Raw genomic sequence first — 18,681 nt, forward strand, 5'->3', positions numbered from 1 at the left:
AATGGTGAGGAGGGTGGGTTGGGTGGGTCCACTCAAAAACCCTGGTACTGGGGACTGTATTGTTATTAACTTTAATGCGCCCTCCCTTGTCGAACAGCTTTCCCTAAATGCATGCCATCTCAACCCCCTAGGGGGGGCCACTTCACTTTGCAGGCTTCAGGCCTTTTACCCCCATAAAACTGCACCAGGCTTCAAGGGGGTGACAATGACATCCAGAGATTTTCCTAGGGCTCAGATGCCAACTGATTTCCAGCCAAGTTGCAATCCTGCCTCGCCCACACTCTCCGAAAACGATTGACTATTACACATGACTTTTCCTAATTCCCGAGGTTCAAGCAACTGGAACAAAAACTATCCTATAGCTGGGAAAAATGAAACTTATAAAACAGGGCAAATCAACTGTGGGGCCGAATATACTCCCATTAGCAACACTAGTGAGTCTACTCTAACTCCCGCTCTCGCCCAGTCAGACTATCTTAAATGTTCTGAAATCCATTTCGGGGGAACAGATAAGGAGCGCAGGGTGATTGAGATTAATTTAGCTACAGACCCACTAGATCACAGCAAACCCGCAGACCCACCTCTACTCCAGGTATTTGATTGGCTTAGGCCACCCCCTGTCCTAGATGGGGCTGGAAGCACCCTATACACGACTGAGAAGGGCATAATGCTTCCCCACGGTACCCTAGTCCCGAGAGAGAATCCCGTGGCTGAAGCTCCCCATAACAAACCAGATGGCTTAGATACCATCCTCAGTTGGAACATTGCTGGGTTGGAGAGTAAAATGAACAACCCTGAATGGGGAAAATTTATAGACAAACATAAAATATGTCTCTTCCAAGAAACATGGGCGCTGGAGCCTAAATATAGAATCGGTTACAAAAGCTACTGGGTTCCAGCAAATAAGGTGAATTCAGGGAGACCCTCAGGTGGCCTGCTAATATGGCTCAGCTGTTCTCTCAAATGCCAAATTGAACCAATTGATTTGGGCTGCCCTGATCTAATGGGTCTATCAATACCATCCCTTAGAGAGAAACCACTTTTAATAATTAACATCTATAATAGGAGCCTGGGCAACAAATATGAGTCCAACGCACTGACTATTTTAGACAATTTTCTCACCGATAAATCACCCTCTCATTTTATTCTCATTGCCGGAGATTTTAACACCACTTTTGAACCCTACTCGCTGGCCCAGGAACTATATAAAGATGAAGATGCTCATTGGGGCATCCCCCAGCTGGTGTCAAGCAAAAGACCTAAAATCAACAGACTATCATACCAGCTCATGGACATTACACTGGCACACGGCCTCCGGGCTTGCAATGGCCGTTCCCGCTCGGATCTTAACCTTCACCCCACATTTAAACGTGGGTTGCAGAAGAGCCAGATTGATTACATCTTGCTCGACATCCGCCTTTGGGGTCACATGGTCGATATGAACATCACAGAACATGAGGAAAGCGACCATGAACCACTGATTTTATCACTCAGGAACCTACTACCCCTACTTTAAGTCTCCTGCCCCAAGTCCTATAGACAGCAGCTCGCACTGACCAACAACAGGCGAAATGTTAGATGGAAATCCCTGAACACTGATATAACCACTTTGCCAAAAGTGTACAGGCAGCTGGCGGATCATATGGAATATATACTTCAACCCACGAAAGATAGTGGTGGGCTTATAGCAGCCCACACACTGTTTTTTAACTCTTTAAAAACTCTACTTACTAAAGAGTCGGCAACAGAGCCTAAACAGAACTCTAACGCAAGATGGTTCAACACTGCATGCAGAGAAGCACAGCATAAGTTGCTGAGAGCCCTAAGAGGTGGCCAGATGGATTATATAAGGGAAGCTAGAAAAGACTACAAAAAGGAACAAGGTAGAGCCCGTAGGAAATGGGATGAATCAAGATGGGTCCTCCTCCTGGAATCTGCTAAAACAAACGACACCACAAAATTTTGGAAATTGGTAGCTGATGCCAGCAATGAACCACACCATTCGCCTGGTGCCTCAATACTCCCTGCAGAATGGTCCGACCATTTTTCCCAATTATACCTGGGGACCACCGATGCTGCTTCCCGGGATCTGATCCATATCATGACCTCCGAGACCCCCAAAATTGAATTCACTTTGGCAGATACCAAGGCTGCGATTGCCTCAATGAAATGGGGAAAGGCCCCCGGCCTTGATAAAATACCAGGAGACCTTTACAAGACGAATCCAGATGTATGGGCCCCATACTTAAACCTCATTTCCAATGAGATAGCTGCTGGAGCACCTGTTCCGAGCTCCTGGTTGGGAGCAGAGATAGTCCCCATTTTTAAGAAAGGCGACCCCTCTAACCCTGCCAACTATCGCCCAATCTCCTTACTCGACAACTTCCAAAAAATCTTTGCAAAGCAAATTTTGTCCTGTCTAGAAGACTGGATTTTAGAAACAAACGCCATCTCTGATCTACAAGCAGGGTTCAGACCAGCAGTCAGTACTATAGATCAGGTGCTAAGATTTTTAACAATAAAATGGAAAACTGTAGAAATAGGAAGGGGTAACCTTTACGTAGTTTTTATTGATCTCAGAGCTGCGTTCGACCTGGTCCCCAGAAACCAGTTATGGCTGACGCTAGCCAATATGGGTGTCCCGCATGGCCTTCTGAAACTTATTACCCGCCTACATGAAAATACCTATGCCCAAATCAGGAACGGCAAGAAGGGTGATCTCACAGAACCAGTGGCTATTGAGAGGGGAGTTAGACAGGGGTGCGTTCTGGCCCCAACTCTTTTCCTATTATACATAAACAACTGTATCAAGTACTTAGCAAACTGCACAAATGATTCTCCCAAGCAGGCTGGAACCAAAGTCCCCTGCCTACTCTACGCAGATGACACTATTCTTTTGTCTAAATCACCCATGGGAATTCAAAACTTGGTAAATCAGTTTGGTGTATACTGCAGAAACTATGGATTAGACATAAACCATAAGAAAACTAAACTTATGATATACAGCGCCCCGAACAAGAAGCTCAGCGCAAACATAAAGATGGATTTAACTCCCCTGGAGAGAGTAATGGAATATGACTACTTGGGCATTAGACTATCTGACAAGGGCAGCTGGGAGCCAGCCATAAGGAAAGGGGCACTAACAATTAGCCAAAGATGTGGAGTAATAGGACGCAAAGCTAGCACTGCCACAAGCCCCCCTCTGATCCTTATCTCTGAAATATATAAAGCACAAATCCGTGCTGCAGCCCTATATGGAGCAGAACTTTGGGGATTACACAGACAGATGGATACTCTCCAAACCAAAGAAAATAACTTCCTCAGACACATATCTAGACTGGGGAGGGGCACGCCAATGCTCCCCCTCAGACTGGACCTGGGCTTAAATAGTATCAAAGACATAGCATATCTAAGACCACTCCTGTATTGGGTCAGACTATGGAAAACAGACGAACTTGAACCCTACAGGGCAGCAGTTAAAGAACTATTACCACCTCATCACGGATGGGAAAAGGTACGGTGGCTCAGGGAGATGAAAGCGGCATGGACCAAACTGAGTCTATCCCAGTACTGGGAGAACCCCGAGATGATTCCTGGCAGTGCTAAACGCCTGATCAAAGAACATTATTGGGCAAAAATCAACGAGGAATCTCTCGGTTCAAATGGGTCAGGTCGGCTGACAGCAGAATTCCTGCTGGTCAAACACGTTCCCTTCCCTGAAAGCTCCCTGGATCTACCCATACCAGCCCGTGCTCGCTCTCTACTACTCCAGCTCAGGTACGGGACATTGGCGGTCAATAGCTACACGGCTGGTTGGTCGACTAACAGTTCCCCATCGGACAAATGCATAAATTGTCATTTATGCAAGGAAACAGCTGAACACATCCTATTTTTCTGCCCTCTGTACAAAGGTCCCCGAGGGAAGTGGATTATTCCCCTGTGCAGAACACTCCATCCACTATCCCGCAACAGTCTATTCAGAATATGTAAATACGACACTTCCATACTGATAATCAGCGCTGTTTCTAAATATCTGGCAGCAGCATGGAAAATTCGTAATAGGACTATTCTAGATTTTAACTCACTGTTTGAAGAGCTGTCTAGAAAACAGTAAATCAGCATCCTGTTATATCAGCCTTGGGCTCTAATTGTAAACCGCGACTTATTGAGCACAAAAGACCGTATTTCTAAATAAGTGCTACATCGAGTTATTTTAACTAAAGTGTTTTATAAATTTAAAATTATATTTAATTTTATAATTGTCAAGATGCAATTTATTGGATTAATTAACCCAAAAGAACTAATTAACCTAGAGCATCATCTACCTCTGTCTGACTTCTTAAATTTTTAATCAGTTTTACTGTCTGGAGTTTCAATGCCTGATTTTATATAGAGATGTGCCACACAACAGCTTTTACGTTATCATTATTTTATTGTTCAGGGTTATGTACAGGGTAAGATCCAGAGACTATTCCGAGCACCTCTTTCACCCCACCTATTTATGTAATCTTTCTCAGGCAGCTACTGGACCCCTACTTTTTTTACTATTGTTCCTTTTATTGTGTACTGGTTTATGGTTTTTATCTTTCTGTACGTATGTATATATTTTTAAACCTTTTAAATGGCCCAAATTTGGACCGAATAAACTATTGATTGATTGATATGTAACCTGGTACCCATGGAGCTCTGAGTGATAACTGGAATGAGAGAATTGTGGAGGGAAAAAGTTGGAGTAGAGTCTGGGGTGTTCGACTGTGTCCTAAATAAACACATTTGGATTCAACACAACCGGCCCAAGTGACTTCATTTTCTCATTGGTCTTTAAGGGTGGGTAGATTTGAAGGGTGAATTTATTATTTTGACTCAATTCTATGCCACCTCTGGGAAAGCGTTGGACTTTGAAGGGGATAGATTTACTATTCCTGCTTCAATCTAAGCCCTACTGAGGAAAGAATTGGACATTGAAGGAGGTAAACTTACTACTCCCACTACAATTTTAGCCGCTTTGTGGAAAGGGACTTTGAAAGGGGGTAGGTTTAATATTTCCACCACAATCTCAACCACATTGGGCTTTGAACTTTGAAGGAAATAGATTTACTATTCCCACTCCGATATAAGCCACATTGGGAAAAGTGTTGTGCTCAAAAGAGATAGATTTCCTATTACCACTACTAGCCAGGCCACATAGAGGAAACCATTGGAAGTTGAGGATTTGAGTTACTCTTGTTACTCCAATTTAAACCACATTAGGGAAAGTACTGCACTTTGAAGAGGGTAGATTTACTCTTCCCACATCAATCTAAGCTACATTGGAGAAAGTATTGGACTTTGAGGGTGGTAAAGTTACGATTCTCATTCCAATCTAATCCATATACGGGAAACCGTTGGACTTTGAAGAAGGTAGATTTACTACTCCCAGTCCAAATCACCACCTTAGACAAAGCATTGTACTTTGAGGGGGGAAGGTTTACTGTACCCATTCCAATCTAAGCTATATTGGGGAAAGTGTTGGACCTTTCTATTCCCACTCAATTACTAAGCCATATTTGGGAAAGAGTAGGACTTTGAGGTAGGTAGATTTACTATTCACACTCCAATCTAAACATTATTGGTAGAAGTGTTGGACTTTGAGGCGATTTACTATTTCTACTCCAATATATATTACATTGGAAAAAGTGTTGAAAGGGGGTAGATTTACTATTCACACTCTAATCTAAGTTACACAGGGGAAGCATTGGACCTTGGGGGGGTTATACCCAATTCTCCCACTCCAATCCGAGACAGAAATGTAAAATACCTGAACTTCACAAAATATAAATAATATATATTTCCACTGAATGCAAAACATATTAATAACAATACTATACTATAACAAAGACAAGAAACTTTAACCAAAACTATAAATAAAACAATATGTAAAACAAATTATAAATTTAACAGAAAAAAACATTTATATACACAAATTATTTCTAGTAAATACATTTTTTTTTAAATTGTAATTACTTCAAAACATCAACAAATTAAATATATATAAATTAAATAACTCCTAACTGACAAAAACAAATTAAATAAAAAAATGAAAATATGCACTTTACAAATTTTTGTATTTTAACAAATATAAATAAAATACTAAAAATAATTGTAACGAAACACACAAAAACATTGAATTTAAATTTTGAAAATGTTAAATGATGTTAAATTTAGTAATAAGTTTATCATATGTGAAATAAAATGTAAATAATTTTATTAAAATAAATAATTCCTAAGGAAACAATATATAATCAAACAATACAAAAACAAGTATTCACAAAACTATAAATAGAAATATCATTATAAAATTAAAAACAAACAGTTAACTAGTTTAGATATTATAATATAAAAACACTTAAAAATGATCACTTAAAAAATGTAAAAAAGAATTATAAACAAGAAGTAATAATAAACTATTTTTAGAAACTCCCCACCTAGTTCCCCAATAAAACATACATTTCTCTCCTAAAACATTTCTAAAATATAAAAGATTACACTTAAAATATGTAAATATTTTAATATCACATTACAAAATGTAAAAAAATGAAATACAAACCACATGCATTTTAAAAACATTCTAAAAACAAAAACTACTTCCCACCCTATTCCTTGATAACCCACACATTCCACTCCTAAAAATATAAACTAGGGAAAAAAAAAACTAAAAAACAAAGCATACAAATGATATTAAATACCAACTATTTTAAACAGCAATACTATTTACATTATTAGAAGATCACTTAAAATTGGTGTTCTTACCTGCAATATTAAAGGTGAAGATATGTTTGGCATCACAGCACTATTATTCTTGTCCTAAGTTATTTTAAATTTGATATTTTGGTGGAATATCAAGAGGCAAGAAATCCAATTATAGAAGTTATACATTTTGGAGCTCTTGTGGCACACATATGTAGATTCCATAATTAGGGTTGTTATATCGGTAGTGGTCATAATAGAAATGTGTACTGTGGAAAATAGAGACATAAAGCTTGTGAGGACACAAACGGAAGTAGCATGTAGGTGACAGTGTACAAACCCAGACATTTCTTTGTAAATGTTGGAGGCTTACTAGGCTAAGTCACTTGTCCAGTCTTGGTGGCCAGCCACATGGCATCACGGGAAAAGCAACAAGAGTGGAGGTGGGGGACATGACTGAGGGCATCTCTGTCAGTTCCCGTAATTGTGACAGTGAATGACTTTGGGCCTCATTACGGGTTTGTGGATGGAAAAGACCCGTCTGCCAAACTTCTGACTGGGAGGTTGCAGCCATCCTAGCTACCACCCCACCAGGCCCATCATGACTTCCCGCTGGGCTGACGGGAAGATTTTGCAAGTCAGCCCAGTGGAAAAGTGGTGGCAGCATTGTCGCCGGTATCATAAGAGCAGACAGTGAGCATTGCGAGGGTGCTGGGCAGGGAGGCGCCTGCAGTTCCCATGCAAAGTGCATGTGTAGTCCAGGGGCCCCTCCTCTGGCCCCCTGCACCTGTTCTCCACCAGCCTTTTCATGGTTGATTGTGACTTACACCCACCGTCAACCCGTTGGGATCACTGATCCCAGGAGAGACAGCGGTACCCTGACAGTCTGACTGCCAGGGTCATAATGTGGAGGTCGGACCGCCACAGCAACGCTGGTCCTGACCTCCACCACGAGTCTGGAAGTCTAGTGACCACCAGACTCATAATTAGGTCCTAAATGTGATTTCTGCGAGAATGTTTTGTGTAGACTTTCCAGTAATAAGACAATGTAAGTGGTGCACAGAAAGACCTTTGTAAAAGCATTTTTTTAAATTGACTTCTGTATATTAACATAGTTTATTTGTGCATTACGTTATGCAATGAAATAAGGTTAGTTTACAACCTGAGGTACAACAGACAAAATGATCTGCCCAGAACCACACAGGGGTTGGGCATTAAGATCCAGGCATCTGGTTTCAAGATCCAGCATCATCTCAAGCAGCCTTGACCTTACTTGGAAGAAGCTCGAGTGGCCAGGGCTCAGCCGCCATCCTAGGGTGGTGTCTGTGGAATCTGTGGCGGACATTGCACTTCCTGCAGCAGTTTACATCTGCTGGAGATAACATACTGGGTCTAGCTAGACACCCAAGTGGCACAGCCAGGGCAAGCAATAGAAGTACATTTGGCCAGGAACTGAAAGGCCCTCTAGTTCTCTCCTTACTAGACTACAAAAAAACACACAACATGCTGTGTGCCACACGCCAGAGCCATAACACAAATCCCTAATGTGCCACAAGGAGAGAGAGACACACAGTTTTATGTGATGCAGACAGGAGCGGCAGCCCTATTTTGATCAAATAGGTGATATACATTTTGTGATATGTGTAATTTGATATAGAACAAAAGTGAAGATTTTGTGTACCATTAAGGACTGATTGCCCTGAAGAAGGTGGCTGTAAGTAAGGGGTGTTGACCCTACTTGTAAATCCACCGAAACGCGCGTCGGCAAGTTTGTTGGTACATGATTGCATTCATCAACAGTGGGCAAATGTGATGGCACACGATGGAATTTAGCAACTTACATTGATACAAACCTTATTTCAAGGATGAGTTTCATGGCACGCGATTGGCAAGTCTGACGCTATATAATTTGAACATTAGAGATTGAAACGACCTATATCTCAAAAGCCGTGATTGAATTGAACGATGGATATCCAAGTGGATGATACCCCTATGATGGACTGGATTGAGCAGTGTTAGTGAACACTCGAATGTTGATTACTAGCACTGGTATACATGAGGTTCATCTTAATTTGGAACTATTGAGAACTAAAGGGAGACCACTTTGATTACATTCAGTCATGAGTTGTAGATATATAGTGATTAATATTTATGATTTTAATTGTCATTCGATGCAATGTTATTGTTGGATGTGATATGTGTCATTGTGAATTGTCCTGTTTGTTTATTTTGTTTGTTTTGTTATTAGTTTATTGGCCAAGGGGGGTTATTGATGTATGCTGAAAATACAATATATATAATTTTGAAGACATTTACAGATTTCGAATAAACTGTTATTGTGAATAAAGAAGAAATTAGTCTGATTTCAGTCTCTGTCCTTCTGGATTGAGCTGACGTTCTAAAAATTTAGGAGAGTGATACATTATTTACTTTTGGTACTTTTCCCTGGATCTCTCTCCTTATTGGGGTAGGGACCCTGTGTATGACTGAGAGAGACACAGTGGACACCACTATTTACCATTAGTGTCTCAGGGCCTAAGATGTTGATACAGTTGAATACCCAGGTCTTTCCCTTTGATTTTTTTGTTTTTTGTTTTATTTGATTTTGTATAAGAAGCATAAACAACCAAACTTCATGGGGTACAGTCAGTATACAGACAAAACATGTTTGTCAACACCTAATACAATTACATGCATGCATCTACAAATACAACATGCTACACAAGGTCCAGTGGGAGGAACGTTAACTTAGGATCAATATCGCTATTTCTTCCAGGCAAGACCTGGAAGTCGTGGACCTATATTTAATTACTGCCTTACAAAAATAGCAATATGCACTATTGAGGGTAGCGATCTATAGCTTGAGGTGTTATAAATGGAATGATCGGGTGATGCTGTGCACCCAGGTGCCTACCCGATCGTCGGTGGTGTGATGGCAGCTGCCGTAGTGGTGGGGGAATTGGGCATGTTTTGATCGTGTAGGTATGAGCGGAGCGGGTTCCATATGTCTCTGGGTCGGGAGTGTGGCGGCATTAGGTCCCAATATGTGTCTAATTGTTCCTGTCTATATGTGACGTCACATAGCTAGGCGGTAACTGTAGGTGCGGGGCGTGTTCCCCAGTGCATGGCCACTCTCCGTTTTGCTAACAGGCGTAGCAAGGCTCTAAGGCATCTACTTTCGACAGGTGCCTCCCCAACATGGCCCAGTCACGCCACCAATGGCATCCGGGAGGGGCGGTGTCCAGTTATTTCTTGTGTGATTCTAAGCACCTCCCCTCAAAATGACATTATTTGCACAGATAGCCTTGCCAGCTGCAGAAAGGAGGCTTGCACGTCTCCGCATCTAATGCATTTTGCATCTAAGGCTAAACGTATTTTAAATAATTGCAAGGGGTATTGGTAAGGCAGTGCAAATAATTTAAGTGAATGAGCCGGAATCTATAGTTTGGGGAAAGGTGTTCCAGTTGACTGCAGCAATAGCCCTATTATTCATCAGTGAGTGTAGTCTTCAGAGAGAGGTCTTCATCCCACCCGGTACGGGCTCTAGATGCAGTGAGCGGGGCAGAAGCCAGAGTGGAGGTATAGAGACGGGTGATCAGTCGCCTCAGTGACGGGGACATGAGAATGATTTCTAGGGATGGCAATGTGGGTGGTGCAGATGGGAAAGTGGGGTGGGGTGCATCAGGTAATTGTGCAATTAAATGACCATCAGGATACAAATATGCAAAGTGAAAAATATTGTGCTTTGAGTGCACGTGTTCTGGTGCCGGGTTCCTCAAGGGGCGAAATTGTTGGGTTATTAAACAGGGGGATGGATGGCGCGTATAGTGGGGACAGTACAGCTCGTTTACGCAAATCCTCCCATGCCCAGTGAACACACACAACTGTGTCAGTCTCAGCCCTGGGTGTCTTATAAGGACTGAATAGTGCCACCTTGAGAGGGCATGGCGTTGTTCTATCCGCCTCAATAGTGGTGTGTGGTTGAAATGGGGTAGGATGCACCCAAAAGTGCAGATACTGAGCTTGTGCACAGTATGCATATAGAGTCATGTCTTGCGCACCCAGACCTCCCTTGGCCAGCGATAAGGTAAGAAGTTCTCAGGATGCCTGAGGTTGTTTGCCTGCCCGCACCAGGGTACCCAGGTTGGATTTTAACCGTTTGAAGAAAGAGGCGGTCAAGGGAATAGGAATCTTGAGGAAAAGATAAAAGAATTTGGGGAGGACCACCATCTTCGCTATTGAAATACAACCTGTAAGGGAGAGCGGAAGGCAGGTCCATCATGGTATCCTATCCTCTAGCCAGGTCATAGCCCTTCTATAATCTACCTGCCACACAGTGGCAACATCTCAGCTAAGCCAAATGCCAAGATAACAGACTGGCTCTACAGCCATTGAATGAGAAACTCAGAGGAGAAAGGCTGAGTCTCATCTGTGGGGAAACAGCACTGATTTTTCACAATTTATCTGGATACCTGAATAGCAACCAAATCGGATCACCTCCCGTATAAGAGGATTCAGATATTCTAGTGGATTCCAAGTATAGAGCACACTATCAATAACATTGAGACCACCAGGGCTCTGGAGGTGAGGCCTATGCCCCTGTGGGTGTGGTGCTGCTGAAGGCATGCCACAAGTGGCTCCATCGTAATAGCGAATAAGAGGGGCGACAGTGGAAAGCCCTGTCTAATCCCCCGAGTAATCGGGAAGGCATCTGAAACAAACCCATTTGTGCACACTCTGGCCAATGGGAGGGCATACAGTAGACGGATCTGTTTTATGAATAGTGGACTGAGGCCTATTATGGCTAAAAGGGGGAAGAGGTAGGACCATTCTAACATAACAAACACCTTGGTGGCATCTAGTAGGGTGGCTGCTGCTTGAATATAGGGAGCAAGATGGTGCATAATGGCAAAGACAGTGTGGAGATTATGGGAGGTGGACTGATCCGGTGTAAAATGGGCCTGATCTGCACTGAGTATTTTCGGTAAGGGTGTTAATAAATGGTTGGCTAGCATTTTATCATATATTTTACTGTCGACATTGATGAGGGAGAGTGGTCGGTAGGAGTCACAATGGGATGCTGGCTTGCCCGGTTTGAATAAGGTGACTATAATGGCTTCACGTAGTCAGGCAGGGAGGCAGCCCATATTTAGTGGATCCTGGTACATGGCCAGGAGGTGTGGGGCCAGCATGGAGGCAAACTCTTTAAAGAATGAAGTGGTGAGGCCATGCTCACCAGGTGCTTTATCACCTGGGAGATCTTCAATTACCTGTGCAATCTCTTCAGTCATGATAGGAGCCTCTAGGTAAGTGTGATGGGCATGGTCCAACCACACCAATTGTATTGTGTCAAAGTATTCAGTGAGTTCTGGACCATCCAGAACCAAGGTCTCTTGGTATAATTTAGCATAAAATGAGGAGAAGACATGTGCCACCGCCTGAGTAGTGGATACTAAGTTATCGTCAGAATCAAAGAGTTCAGCGATATGGGGGTAGGCTGGATTGCGGCGTAATAATCTCGCTAGACATCTGCCTGGGCGGTCACCCTTGCCATATCAATGTGCTTTACCGTCCTTATGCAGATAGTGAGTCTCCAGGATAGCTTCTTCTTGGAATTCTTTTAGTTTGGAGTTAATGTCAGCCAACAGATCAGCACTTTTTGAATGAAAATAGCGAGTCTCGAGAGAACAGATCTCACGTTCGAGGCTGGCCAGCGACCTACGGATGGATTTTAGAACCACTGCCTGCTTGGCTATACATGCGCCTCTCATGACCACCTTAAAGTCCTCCCACAGTGTGGAGGGCAAATCGACAGAGTTCACATTGTGGGCAAAGAACTCTAAAATCTCCTTACGAATCTCTTTGCGGAATACTGCGTCTCATAGCACCCCTGAAGGAAGGTGCCAGGAGAAGGGCCTAGGCATGGAGTGAGGAAGCTTGAGCTTCAGCAAGACAGGTGCATGGTCCGATAGAGTATGAGGGTGATGAGTGACTCCAACTGACCATGTCCTCAGCTCTGGGTATACCACCCATAAATCTGTATGGGACCGTGAGCCGTGGTTAGTGGAAATGCATGTTCCTTTGAGTATGTGCAGGTGCGTAAGTCCCCAGACGTCCTATAGCTGATTATCTGTCATGATCGTGTGGGGCATTTTCGAGGCGTGTGGATGAAGATCCCGGGAATCACCCGATCTATTACGTCAGTCCTCCAAGATATCGTTGAAGTAATCACCCTGGATGAGGGCCCGCAGACCCAGACCCTGTATCTAAGACCATAGTGCGGAGTACAATTCAGGATCATCCACATCCGGTTTGTACATGGCTGCCAGTATAACGGGATGGCCACATAATAATCTTGTGAGGAATACGTGTCTGTCCTCAGGGTTGAGTACTGTATGAGCTACTTGCCAGGTGAGACCACTACGTAAAAGTATTGTGACCCCCCCCCCGGCGTAATTAGAGTATGTTGAGCAGTAAGCAGTGTCCTAGCCTCTAGGGTGCAGGCTGGAGGATTTGGGGTCAGCCAGGTGTGTTTCTTGTAGGAAACAAATGTCAATTTTGTGTCTATTTAGATAAGAGTGCAGGAGACAAGCCTTCCTGGCGCCATTAAGGCCGCGTATCTTCCAGGTTAAGCACTTCAGAGTGTCCATAGCGATGAAGCACGTGCAATCTTGAGGGCCCTGGGTCATTGAGACATGTATTGTGGTGCAGTGTCGCAAGTCGTGTGTGGGCAAAGCCTAATTGTGTACCTCAGTGGAAAATACATAAACAAGCATGCAAAGTACAGAACTGTATAACAAACATCCCAGCCCACCCCCACACATTCCAACCCCCAAACTTGGTTGAGACAAAATACCCTCCTCCCACCCTGTCTACCTCGTACCCTCAAAAAGGAAATAAGCATGGGAAACCTCCTTTGGGGGCGAAGCGACTCCAGGCGTTAGCCCAACCAAATAGCTTGGGGGCCGGACCCCAGAAACGAGGCCATCTTGGAATATTGTGCAGTAGTAGTAGTGACACTGTACACATGTAGACAATAGGGTGTGGAGGACTGCAAATACATCTCAATCGTTGTTGCTTAGGGAGGCGCGCTCGGCAGCCCCAGGCGATTACCCCATTGGACAACGTTTTTTGGTTGTGAGTTTGGTAAACTTCAGGGCCGACCTGGCATTTGTGAAGAAATGAGATTTGCCATCAACTGAGATTCTGAGCCTGGCGGGATATAATAGTGCATATGATATTTCTGCCTTCTGCAAGAGTTTTTTTACAGGTATAAATTTGCAGCGGGCAGCCTACATGCTCTGGGTAGTCACAAAAAACGAGATGACACTTCTGTGGAGCTGCAACACGCCTTTTTCATGGGCCAAATGCGGGACCGTGTCCCTTACCCAGTAGTTCAGGAGTTTGGCTACTATCGGTCTGGCCGGTGCCCCCGGGGGTGGTTGAGGGCCAAGCAACCGATGGGCCCGTTCCACAATAAATACTGCTGACAGATCAGTGCCAAAGAGGCTATGTCTCATATTCTCAACAAAGTTCTGCATTTTTGATATGGAGGTGGACTCCGAAACACCTGTGATGCAAAGGTTGCAACATCGGGTTCTAGCCTCCAAATCTTCGTTCTTGGCATTTATGATGTTTAGTATCTTGTCCATTTTTCAAAGGTGCTCTTTGGATTCGGATTGTTGGTCATCAATGTCAGATATCCGGGTGTCCAGGCAATCCAATCAAGACTCATGGGTGTCTACCCGCTGTTTGACCTGGTCGAGGTGAGCAGAGAGGAGGTCCAACTTGCCATCAATGCCTTGAGACTGGTTTTCACATCAAGGAGTATTTCCTTGAGGTCGAGCTTTCCACGGTCCTCCTCCTCCAGAGGGTTCATAGTTGCTCTATAGGACTTCTCGCCCTCCGTACGCCGGATACGTTTTTTTCCCTCAAATATGAGCTTTGCCTTCATGGCATCTGTCTTGCCCATGATCTCAGCCGACAAATGCAGTCCAGACAAAAGGACCGGCGTTCCCCGACTCCCCTGATCAGCACCAACCTGCTACTCAATGAGATATTTTGCTCGCCCGGGGTGTGGGCACCAGTCCAGAGGTCCAAATTCCACAGCTGGGAGGGCCCCACCTCTCCCCGCTCCCAGGTCCTCAGCGGGGGGCACAAGCAGGCCACTGCAGCTACCCCCAGTGAAGGATGGGCAACAGTACTGCAGGGGGGTGCGAAACCAAGCGCGTGTTCGGCCGGCCAACCCCCAGCGCAGTTGGCTGGCCGCATGAACCGCTTAGCAGGGACAGCCATCCAGGGAGCGTTGCACAGCCCAGATGTCCATGGGGCAACCCCACCAGAGTCAACAGAGGTGCCCTCACGAATCCAGGGAGGAGGGCAGTATGAGCACCCATCCGGCCACATCCCCAGAGGCCCAGTACCCCCTCTCCCGCACCTACCGGATTCCACCTCCTCTGCTTACAACATGCAGAGTGCCGAGCTGAGTGTTTGCCCACCGAGCGTCCTGTCACCGGGGAGCGCAGCTGAACGAGGCCTTACGTCTCGCCACTGGGCCGCTCCTCAGAGACAGGATTCTAGGCTGCATCGCACGACCGGCCTCCCCTCATCTCTACTCCGCTGGCTCGGTAATGCAGCTATGAGCCGAGCAGCTGCTTAGGGCAGGATATGTTTTGGTATGGCCCCCACTGGGTCAGGGGGTGATGCTACACGCCAGTTCGGCAACGGACTTTCTGCCAGGCTGCGCTCAGCCCTAGCTCGGCCAGCGGTCTCCGGATCACCAGCAGCCAGCTTTGGCCCCTCTAATTATTAGTCGCAGCTTCTGGGCGCTGTGTCGCACGCGTGATGGACCCAATGTCCTCCATATGGACAGATTTTGCATGATTATTTCTGCCAGCCTGCAGAGCCCTCTATGGAGTGGCCATCTTACGGCCCGGTGAGACCACGCCCCCACCTTTGGTAAAAGTTGACTTATCTTTTAACGCTTATTTCCAGTGCATGACATTATTCTAAACCCTGTATTTTTTAAGGTGTGGAAGGTGCTGTTGCCATTGCCAAACCAACAGTGGTCACTGCTGCTGGTCCTTGTAATGGTGTCGCCACACGGTCTGGACGGGGTGAAGACATGATTGTTAACATTTGCAGCTTCTATGTGGAAATGTGGTTTAACAGCTACATTGCAACTACTGTGTGAGTGACTGTATGTTGTGTGTAGTGAAGTAGGACCTGTTTGTGTGCCTGTCCATCAAACTCCCAGCAGGGTGGCTACCGCCTTTGTGGCGTCCACCCCGCCTGAGTCACTAAGAGTTTCCCACTAGAAATGAGGTACAGCGCTGCCCTGGTGGATTACGATCTCTGTCAACGCCAGGCTGTCAGAATCATAGATCCAGACGGTGCTGGGGGAACCCTGGTGGTCTGACCCCCAGGGTCTTTATGTGGCGGTCGAACTGTCACAGCAGCGGAGGTCCTGCCCGCCACCATGGGGCTGGCGGTCTGAAGACCGCCAGCCTCATAATGAGGACCTCAGTGTAGAATTCCATTCCTCCAGACATCAGAACACTTCCATTTTTATAAATCACTTCAAAGATCTGAAAACTGTGCTAGTCTGGCACCAGTTTTACATATAAATGCCACTTATTTCCAGAAGCTATAGATTGACCAGGAACCTCAAAATTCACTCTGATAGTCCCACTGTATAATTGTTACTGTCCGTGAGCACATCGTTGTTTGCAAATATTATAATATACTTCCCTGAAATAACTATGAAAAAAGTTCACTAAATTCCCACTATGTGAATATAGTATCTATCAACCATAGTTTCTTAAAATATTTCACTGAAAAGTGTACTGTCACCCCAGGTCTTGTGCGTGCTATACAAAACTGCCATATAAACAAATAAAACTTAGCTGTATATCCAAGTCTGATTTTCTGAATAGTGCACACTCTAAAAAGGACACACAGCTCGTTAAGTACTTCTTGTGTGCTTTAACAGTGAATCAACTCCCACTGCGGTTCTACTGGCAGTATCACTTTCTGGTAAAAGCTTAGGACACCCATTCACCAAAATGCCAGGGGTACCAGAAGTGAAATGATACACCCTTTGGCCTTAATGATATTCCAGGAAGTGACATCATACAACCTTTGACCCTGAATGTCCCCAGGAAGTGGTGTCACATGACCTTAATCCTGAAGACATCACAATAGTTGACACTGCTAAAACACTATAATACCTGCATGATTAGTAGGCATGAAGAAATGTTAAATTACACCAGAGTAATTGGAGAATTTTCCCAAATTACATAATTATGCCACCTTGAGTAATTAAAAGTAATTTGGGGCAAAAATCCTACTACAGAAGCACAGGAACAACGATCTAAGAGAGAGCGAGTGGCTGCTGGCTACTGCTGTTCATGTCCTGTATTATTTAGTGATATTTTCTTAGTGCAAAATGCAAATTCGGGCCCACTTTGGGCATAAGGCATCATTTTGTACTAAGAAAATAGATAAATGCTGGATTATGCTTCTCATGTAATTACACATAATTATGAGTAATTGTACTGTAATTACAAGTATTTAAGCTAGAGAGAATTACGCCAGTTGCGTCCACCCTAATGATTAGCATAGCATAACACGGTTAAATGAACATTTGAGAAACCACCTATTTTAGGGTACTAACATTATTCTTTGTAAGTGGTGGGATGTGATACTTATCCTGAATTGTAATGGACCAGACCTCTTCACGTTGAGCTTAAGAGATGGAGTGGGGGATTTCCCAGAGAGAAATTGTTTAAAAAACCTGGGGGGGAAATATTTGATTAAAAAGCACAATTTTCACATTAAGGTATAGGCTCTGTGAGAACAGTCTTTTATATAAGTCTTTACATGATGTGCCATGCCAATGAACCCTGACGCCTTATATATATATATATATATATATAAATATATATAAATATATATATATGTATATATATATAAATATATATATATATATATATATATATATATATTTTTTTTTTTAAACTTACAACTTATACCACTGAAGATATTGCTCCATTTTGTTATTAAACTCTATAGTGAGTAAAAAACTATTATTCAATATACAGTGTACAAAATGGGAAGAAAATGAAGGTGGCGTATGACATCCATAAATGTGAGCTGCTTGTATATTCTTGCCACTGATTTTACTACCTATGAGGCCTGGGTGTCCCAAAAGCTGTACCAGGGGTGTTTAGGGACGAGCAACACTTGGCAACGCCTAAATGATGTCCATGAGCTTCTCTCCACAAATGTTCCTTTTTTTCTGGTTATCAGATTAGAAAAAGCATCCTACCAAGATTGCATAAGAAACTTCATGCAACTGCAGGAAGAGCCTCGTGATCATTAATTATGCCATTGTGGCTTCTTTAGGAAACAAGTAGCAGATATTTTATTGCAAACAGCTGGAACAGTGCCAAAAAGGAAACAGACATCGTGTGGGAGGTGAGGATGCTGAATATGTCTAGATTCAATTACTTTGGAGATGTTGAAACTCAAAATGTGCAATCGAAAGTGAGTGAGTATTGTAATGTTTGTGACTCATGTACTGAATGGAGAGTAGGACATGTTGGGTTACAGTAAATGCAGAAGCAGAAGAAGATATCTTTAGCAGGAATCTGAAAGTAAAAAAAGGAAGAGTTACTAGACTTCTTTACTCGTCTGAGAAGACAGACGACCAGGTGGGTACCAGTGAAATTTAAATTATCTGCATTGTAGGTGGTACTGGAATGCTCCATATTTTGAGGCTGGGAATTCAGGGATGACCAAAGAGCTGTGGGATTCTGTGACATATGATTTTGGAATGGCATAATACCTCATCCCACTAAGTCAACACAACCAATGTAAAGTTAACATCTGCTCCCCTTTAATGCCTCATCCTAAGAGTCAACACACATCCTCAGAAGGTTTCAGCTTTAGCAA

Source organism: Pleurodeles waltl, chromosome 8, assembly GCF_031143425.1.
Source record: "Pleurodeles waltl isolate 20211129_DDA chromosome 8, aPleWal1.hap1.20221129, whole genome shotgun sequence".
In the NCBI taxonomy this organism is placed as follows: Eukaryota; Metazoa; Chordata; class Amphibia; order Caudata; family Salamandridae; genus Pleurodeles; species Pleurodeles waltl.